Genomic DNA, 8,836 nt, shown 5'->3' with positions numbered 1-8,836 from the left:
AGGTGATGATCTGCGTTCTGCTGCAGAATTCCTGTGTTGTTTGATGGAGCAATAAGTTATTCTAAAACCATGTTTTGTCTTTCTATGTTTGCTTAACTCAAAAATATGTTTCATTAGCTTAGCAAAAGAGAAAAAGAATAGCTAAGGAATTGTTTGAATACACCCTTTGCTCAATCTCTGTTGTTAATTGTGTTTTCTTCAGAATTAATCATAAATATGAATTCTTAACTGCTCATGTTTGTATTCATTCTATCATTATGAATGTTGTTCAGGAATTCTTAAATGCTCCTAGATAATGTTCCCACTTTCTCCCCTTATCAATATAGTGAAAGATCCTTAGTTGCCTTTCACTCCTTGATTTCATGCCATCATATTACAGATTTGAAGAATTGTTCCATGGATACCTGTCTGGCTCTGTAGCATAACCTTTTTCTCAAGAAACATTTCCAACAGTTCACCATCATCGACTCCATGCCCAATGGCCTAGATTATTCTGAAAAAACATACCAGCTCTGACTGAAATCATCATCCCAACAAATTCAAAACAAAATCCTGTGCATCACAACTAGCCTAAAATTACACCAAAACAAAGCTAAATCAAAAAGAGAGAGCCGTCTCTGGTTGCAGGTAGGCTAGGACCTGTGGCTAAAAGTTTGGTTAGTGGTTACCTCGGTCGTATTCCCTTCGGAGTCAAAGGGAACAACCTGAGTGTTAACATAATTGGTGACTCCACTGGGGAGAGAATGAATTTTCAATTGCTGTATGTTCTTTAAAACTACAGATGAAGCCTGAATGTCAGCCAAAAAGCCTTTGAAACTGTTCTTGCTTTGCATTTACAGGAGTAAATAAAAGTTGCTTCAGTCAAACTTCATGCTAGTTTTAAACTCTAGATAGTTGTTCCAAAAATTTGAGCAGTTCCCTGTTAATTCTAAAAACATTCCCAAAAATATCAAAAACAAATTCAGAAGCTGGCTCCTAAAAAGAAAACTAGGTATACCATGTCAAATCCTAACCCAGATCCTCCAGCTATTTTTGACAATCCTAATTTAATCCCGAAGATTCTTGGGAAACAAGAGGAGCAAGAAGATCTTACTGATTCTATTCCTTAAGCAGTTCAGCAAAGTTATATCCCAACCCCTGCTAAACCATCAATTCATCCTCACGTAACTCCTTCTTCTCATTCTTCCTCATCCACATCTCAAAACATATTCTTAACACCTTCGTCCACTGCACAAACTGCCGATGTTGTCCCTATTGTTCCAGTCGTTCCCTTCCTTCCTGTTGTCCCATTTATCCCTGTAAATATGGCAAATCGTTATGCCCCTCTATAGCTACCTGGTAATCCTGGGGCTATGCCTCAGGACTACCAAAGTAAGATCACTTATTTTGATGGTACCGGCACATATACTGCCTTACAACATACCAAGAAAATGCAAGACTACTTTGAAAATTATGAAATAGACGATGATGATGTGAGAATGAAAATTTTTGTCCAAAGTTTAACAGGTGAAGTAAGAACTTGGTTCAGAGCACTTGCTGCAAATTCCATAGCCGATCCGGGTGCTCTTTACCAATCCTTCCTGAACAGATGGGAAAAGAAAAAAGACCCACTACATATCTTATCTGAGTATGACAGCATAAGAAGAGGCCCACAAGAAACTGTCCTAGATTATTGTGCAAGATTCAACAATGTTTACAATGCCATCCCTCAAAACCTTAGACCTCCACCTGATTTAGCCTTAATCAAATTCCCTGATGGATTTGATTCTGACATGGCATATCAACTGAGGGAAAGAGCCCCTCTAACCTTGGCAGACATGCAAAACATAGCTGTTAGTGTAGAGGCAAATCTGATTGCTAAAAGAAATAGGGCAAGAGCTGAGAGAAGAACTACTTTTAAGGAAGAACCTTCAGCATTTGAACAAAAGCTAGACGCAATCATCAAAGGCATGGACAGACTTGGGGACAGGGTAGAAACCATAGAGAGAAAATCATCATGGGAAGGTCAACCAAGTACTGCTAGAAACCCAAATTTTAGAAAGAATCAAAATCCAAATGTTGGAAGGGCTGATCCCGACCAAAACATTAGACCTCCTTTCCAAGAAAATTATGTTGAGGCCTCAACATCTAGTGAACCGACCGAGGACCCTCACATCAACCTAATGGGTTTGGACAGCGAACATCAGGTCTTTCTAACACAAGAAGATCAAGAGGCCCATAATTGCAATCAATTTCAAACCAAATCAGGAGAGTCATTTGACTTTAGGGAAGGCTATGATGCAGCGGTTTATGAGGTACATAAACAGTATAAACTAAGGAGTAGAACCATAGATGTGCCTGAACCTATCAAACCAAAGGACAGTAAACAGCCAAAAAAGACAAAAGATAAGACTGTTCTTCCAGAATCTTCTGATAAAACAGACCTACATCCAACAGAAGTCACTGTGGAGGATATATCAGATGTACAGCCCTCGGGAAACCAGCCATCCCTCCCCTCAAAAGTAAGTTCAAACAGCATTCCTGAAAATAAATCTAGGACTGATTCCATTCAAAATCATACCAATCATGAAGAAAGGGTTACTGAAAATTCAGCTGAAAAAGAAAAATCTGCTGCACTTAATGCTAAGACTCAAATGGAAAAACCCTTCAACTTGGAAACAGAAATAAGTAAGCTGAAGATAGTTGTTCCTCTTTCTGAATTGGCCAAACATCAAGTGTATAGACAGCAAATTAATAGGTCACTCCAAATATCAGACAATAGGGATGCTGTGAATGTTCTAGATGATCAACCTGAATTACTGTTTGGTCCTGAGGTTAACGGAAAGACAGCAAATGGAGGGGTTCCACCCTTCTATGTTAGTTTAAACATTCATGACAAGGTTTTACACAATGCAATGTTTGATTCCGGGGCCTCACACAACTTAATGCCCAAATCTGTAATGGAAAAACTAGACCTAGATATCACAAGACCTTATAAAGATCTGTTCTCATTTGATTCAAGCCAAGTCAGGTGTCTAGGCCTAATTAAAGATTTGTGTGTTTCCCTGGTCCAATACCCAACCAAAACAATTTTGATGGACGTGGTGGTAGCTGACATTCCACCCAAGTACGGTATGCTTTTATCCAGATCTTGGGGGGCCAAACTCCAAGGATCTTTGCAACTAGACATGTCCTATGCCACCATTTCAGTCTTTGGACAGCCAAAGAGATTATACCGTGAAACATTAATGAAATATGTGGTGAGTAGTCAAGAAAAGCCCCAAAACTTCCCCATCTATTCAATACATTCCGACATGGATTCATTCATTTTGTATAATGCTGACATGTGTACCAAAGCTTATCCCAAACTACTAGTGGCAGCACAGACAGAGGGATTGAATGAACAATTTGCTTCTCAAGACCAAAAAACTTTTGATATAATTGATACAACAAAGGAGAATGATACATCAAATGACTTGCAAGAAACCAATCTGCCCATGGTCCAACTTTCTAAGAGTCTCAATGCAAACCTTGACCATGAAACCTTATGGTATTTAGAATTTGATGGCTCTGTAAACAAGTTGGGAGCTGGGGCAGGGGTCTGGATTCACAACATGCAGAATGACCAGGCTGAAGGTCATGCATATAGGTTAAACTTTCGATGCACAAACAATATGGCCGAGTACGAAGCCCTTTTGTTAGGTCTCAAACTCATCAAAAATCTAGGTGCAACCAAAGTTTCAATTCTAGGGGATTCAGATCTGATCATACAGCAGATGAAGGGAAACTTTATCACAAATGATCTTAGGTTAAGGGCTTATAAAGGAGCAGCTATTCAAATACTTGACACCTTCTCAGAATCTCAGTTAACTAAAATTTCCAGAAAGCTCAATTTACATGCTCATAGCTTGGCAACCTTTGCCAGCACTTGCAAGCTACCTTTTAAACCCAATCACAGTTTCACTGCTGAAATCAAACATAGACCTGCAGTCCCGGATAACATCAAGAATTGGCAAGTCTTTGAAAGTGACACACAGATAAATAACTTCCTCACTTTAAAGGAAGAATTTTCCGGCATGAACATTGATACTAGCACTATGGATGATCAACAACAGGCATACACAATCAAGCAGAATATATCAGCTGAAACAGCGAATCTGGTTTTGCATCCTACTACCTTTAATAACGAAAATGTACAGGAGCTGAAGCAAACAGATTTGGATGAAATAGCTGAGACAGAAGCCGAAGTAATTGATCTAAAAGACAATTTTCTGCCCATAGGTTTAACCCCTTTGGAGGATTTGTTTGATTCAAATGATATCTCAAGAAAACCAAAAATGCAACCACTGAATGCTGAAATTGAAGACTGTAACATTGGAACCACAGAAAATCCCAAAATGGTAAAATTATCCAAGGCATTACCAGCTGATCAGAAGTTGAAATACATTGAATTGTTCAAAGAGTTCCAAGATATCTTTGCCTGGAGTTATGAGGACCTCAAGTCCTATGATACCTCAGTCATCCAACACACTATACCTTTGAAAGAAAACCAAAAACCTTTTAAACAAAAGCTTAGGAGAGTGAATCCTGTTCTCCTTCCCCTCATTGAAAAAGAAGTTAAACGTATGTATGAAGCAGGAATCATTGCTCCAATCAGGTTCTCAGAGTGGATTTCAAACCTAGTGCCCACTAGGAAGAAGACAGGAGAGATTAGACTGTGTGTTGACCTAAGGAATTTGAACAAAGTCTCTCTCAAAGACCATTACCCCTTACCAAAAATGGATCATATCCTACAAAGGGTAGTGGGAGCCTCTAGGATCTCATTATTAGATGGATTCTCTGGATTCAATCAGATTTTAGTACACCCGAATGATCAAGACAAAATTGCCTTTACAACACCTTGGGGAACTTTTAAATATGTCAAAATGCCTTTTGGGCTTAAGAATGCTGGAGCCACTTTCCAAAGAGCAATGGATATAGCCTTTGCCAAAGAGATCCATGATTTCCTAGTAGTCTACCTTGATGATCTTACTGCCTTTTCAAAATCAGATCAAGAACACTTAGAACATTTGAGGCAAGTTTTCCTAATTTGTAGAAAATATGGCATATCTTTGAATCCAAAGAAATCACTGTTTGGCCTAGAGGAAGGCAAGCTCCTAGGTCATATAATCTCAAAAGATGGTATTAGGATCGATCCGGACAGAATTCAAGCTATCCTTCAAGTGCCTCATCCGAGAAACATCAAAGAACTACAAGGCTTCTTAGGAAAGATCAACTTCTTGAGAAGATTCATTCCTAATTTAGCTGAGCTCATAAGACTGTTAAACAATATGTTGAAGAAGGATTCTAAGGTCAAATGGACCATGGAAGCTAAACAAGCCTTTGAGGATATCAAAAGAGCTTTGACAAACACACCAGTCCTCACAAGTCCTAGGTTTGATAGGGATTTCATAATTTTTTCTTTCGCATCTGAGCATACAATTGTTGCTGTCCTATTACAAAAAGATGACCAAGGGTGTGAAAAAACCATTGCATTTTTTAGCAAATCCCTTAGAGATGCTCCCTTAAAATATCAGATTACGGAAAAGCAAGCCTATGCCTTGGTAAAGGCCATCAAAGACTTCAGAATCTATATTTTATACTCTCATGTGATTGCTTATGTCCCAAACGCAGTGGTTAAGGACATCTTAACCCAATAAGGAATTGAAGGCAAGAGGGGCAAGTGGATTGCAAGTATCTTAGAATATGACATTGAAATCAAGCCTACCAAACTAATAAAAGGACAAGGGCTAGCCAAACTAATGACTGAAACCAATTTTCAAGCCCTTGACATTAATGAACTGGACAACGAAGAGGAGATGGCGACTCCACAGATCAATCAAGCCTTTTTACAATCTCCCTAGTATGTTGATATATGTTTTGTATTGTTAAACCTGCAAGCTCCTCCAGGGTTGTCCAGAACTAAGAAAAGGTTCTTGAAAATGAAAGCATCAAAGTTTTGTATCATAGACAATGTTTTGTTTTGGAGAAATCATGAAGGAATTTTACTTAATTGCCTAACATTGGATGAAACTGACAATGTCCTCAAGGAATTTCATGCAGGTGACTGTGGAGGACACTTATACTGGAAATCCACAGCTGATAAAATCCTAAGGGCCGGATTTTATTGGCCTTCCTTGTTTACTGATGTGAAAAATTTTGTAATGTCTTGTCACAAATGCCAAATTTTCGAAGGCAAGAGAAAGTTGTTACCTTTACCACTTAAACCTGTTTCAACTGAGAGACCATTCCAGCAATGGGGTTTAGACTTCATTGGTGAAATCCACCCTTCGTCCTCTGGCCAGCATAGGTGGATTTTGACTGCTACAGATTACTTTACCAAATGGATAGAAGCCATCCCTTGTAGGCAAGCCAATGACTCCATTATTATGCAATTTTTAGAAACCAACATCCTGTCCAGGTTTGGCTGTCCAGATAAAATTATTACAGACAATGCTCCTGCTTTCAAGTCCAAAAAAATGATCAACTTTTTCCATAAATACCACATGACCTTGGGCCATTCCACGGCCTATTACCCTCAGGGCAATGGCCTAGCTGAGTCTTCCAACAAAAGCCTTATCAACATCATCAAAAAGGTCTTGGAGGAGAACAAAAAGAATTGGCATAAGAAGTTGGTAAATGCACTATGGGCAGACAGATTGACCACCAAAAGATCCATTGGCACAAGCCCATATGAACTAGTTTATGGAATGGAAGCAAGATTTCCTTCATCTTTAGGGATCCCTGTAATCAAATTGCTGCAAGAAATACAAGCTGAGCCTAATGATATTCAAAGAAGGATCAATCAGACAATTCACTTACAACAAACAAGAGAGGAAGTCTATCAGAGAACCCAAGTACTGCAAGAGAAGCTCAAAAGAATATTTGACAAAAGAACCAAAGCTGAAGACTTCTTCATAGGAAGCAAAGTGCTGAGATGGGATTCCAGGAGGGAGGACAAAGGAAAACATGGCAAGTTCGATTTCTTGTGGAAGGGACCTTATGTCATTTATGTTGTACAAGGTAATAACACCTATTTTCTGAAGAGTTTGGATGGCTCAAACACTGAGGAAGGCCCAGTCAATGGGAGGATGCTCAAACATTATTTTGACCCCCTTTGATGAAACACTACACAGCTATATATTGTACATAAATATTTGTATTTCCAGTATTTTCATTTACAGCGGATAGATAAAGGACCAAGTGAAGCAGATTTTGAGGAAGATCAGGGTACTGCACCATTTTTTATATATGTTTTGATCCTATCATTGGAAAGCAAGAGAAAACACTTGGGAACTATGAAGGTGGTGATGAATACTCAGAGAAACCAGTAAAAACAGAGCTGTAATTTCACAGCAAATCAGCTCAAAGGGTATTTCATACAAGTTACTAGGATTCAGATCGATGGTCTCTAACAGAAGGAAAATTCAGACTGCAGCAAGAATGGAAAAATAAGGCAATCTGACCTGCTGTTCTTGGCTTTTCATCTGGAAAAGCCATCCCCAAGTGGAGCCATTGTTAGTCTCCTATACCAATAGGTTTCATTTTTCATGATTGACAGTGGAAGTGCCAAAAATGTTCATCTTTGATGCTACAAAGGTTCCATATTTTGTGAAAGGAACAGAGAGTTAAAAAATGTAAAGAGGGTATGCCTTAAAAGAATGATCAAAAGGCAAGAAAATGAATTGGTCAGAAAAAAATAAAAATAAAAAATAAAATAAAATAAAATAAAATAAAAAATAAAAAATAAAAAATAAAAATAAAAATAAAATAAAATAAAATAAATAAATTGAAATGAACCCCAAAGAAAGACCAGGAAAGTGGCTAACCAAAATGCCACTGCTAGCTTGTTGGATGGCCCAACAGCTCAAACTGGACCATGCCATGTTTTAAATTGCTTGTTCTAGACTAGAGAATGAATATCTGTCCAAACAGTTCAATCTTGGCAGATGAGTAGCTAGATAGAGAAAGGAAGGAGCCCAACTGCTTAATCTGGGCCCTTGGAAGAGATAAGGGTAGATTTAGATAGGAGGGCAGTCAAAAGAAAAGAGGATCATCAGGGTTTGCAAGGCTAAGTGCACCCATTCAAAAGAAGAAAAAATGTTAGGTGTATTAGGCTGGGTAGGTAGTTTGAGGTTGCAGAAGCAAGGTCTGACCACATGATATATTGAAAATCATATCTTATCTCATCAATAAGAGAAGGGTCAGAGCAATGGTCTAAATGGCAGAACTATCAAAGCATGTCTAACTTCCCTCATTCCCCTCAAAAAGTTTCTTACTAATATCCCCTTGAGGACTTTAGGATCTGCCTAAACAGTCCTACTTACATTTCCCCCTTGAGAAAATCATGTCAAGTTGTGACCTTCTTCTTCAAAAAGAAGCCACATTTCTTGTGTAAAACCCTCATTTCATACTTCATCCATTTCTTGTTTCTAAGTTTCAGTTCTCAAGCTTAATCTCTCCCTCACACTTCACCTCACATACCCATATTAACTCCTAACCCTATTATATAGCTCCCTAGTTACATCCCCACCCCTATTTTCTACAAAAAACTATATAAAATTCCCAAAAACATATTAACTATCCCACCCCCTAGCATTATAGCTAAGTAACATAGTTATGGGAGATATTAGTCCATTTGGGGCTATAATCAACCCTTCCGCGTCCTAACCACGGAATTAATCTAACCTTTGGTTAGGGTTAGTAACCTATGCCTGAACCCCCACCCACCTAAACCCTTGCAATTTGCCCCCGCAGTCAAACCACAATGTTTAAATGTTTGAATGTTTTAAATTAAACATTACATTACAGTAACCCA

Source organism: Pinus tabuliformis, chromosome 9 (assembly GCF_031772625.1).
Source record: "Pinus tabuliformis cultivar Carrire ecotype Pingquan chromosome 9, CPIR1, whole genome shotgun sequence".
In the NCBI taxonomy this organism is placed as follows: Eukaryota; Viridiplantae; Streptophyta; class Pinopsida; order Pinales; family Pinaceae; genus Pinus; species Pinus tabuliformis.
This window is presented reverse-complemented; position numbering follows the sequence as displayed.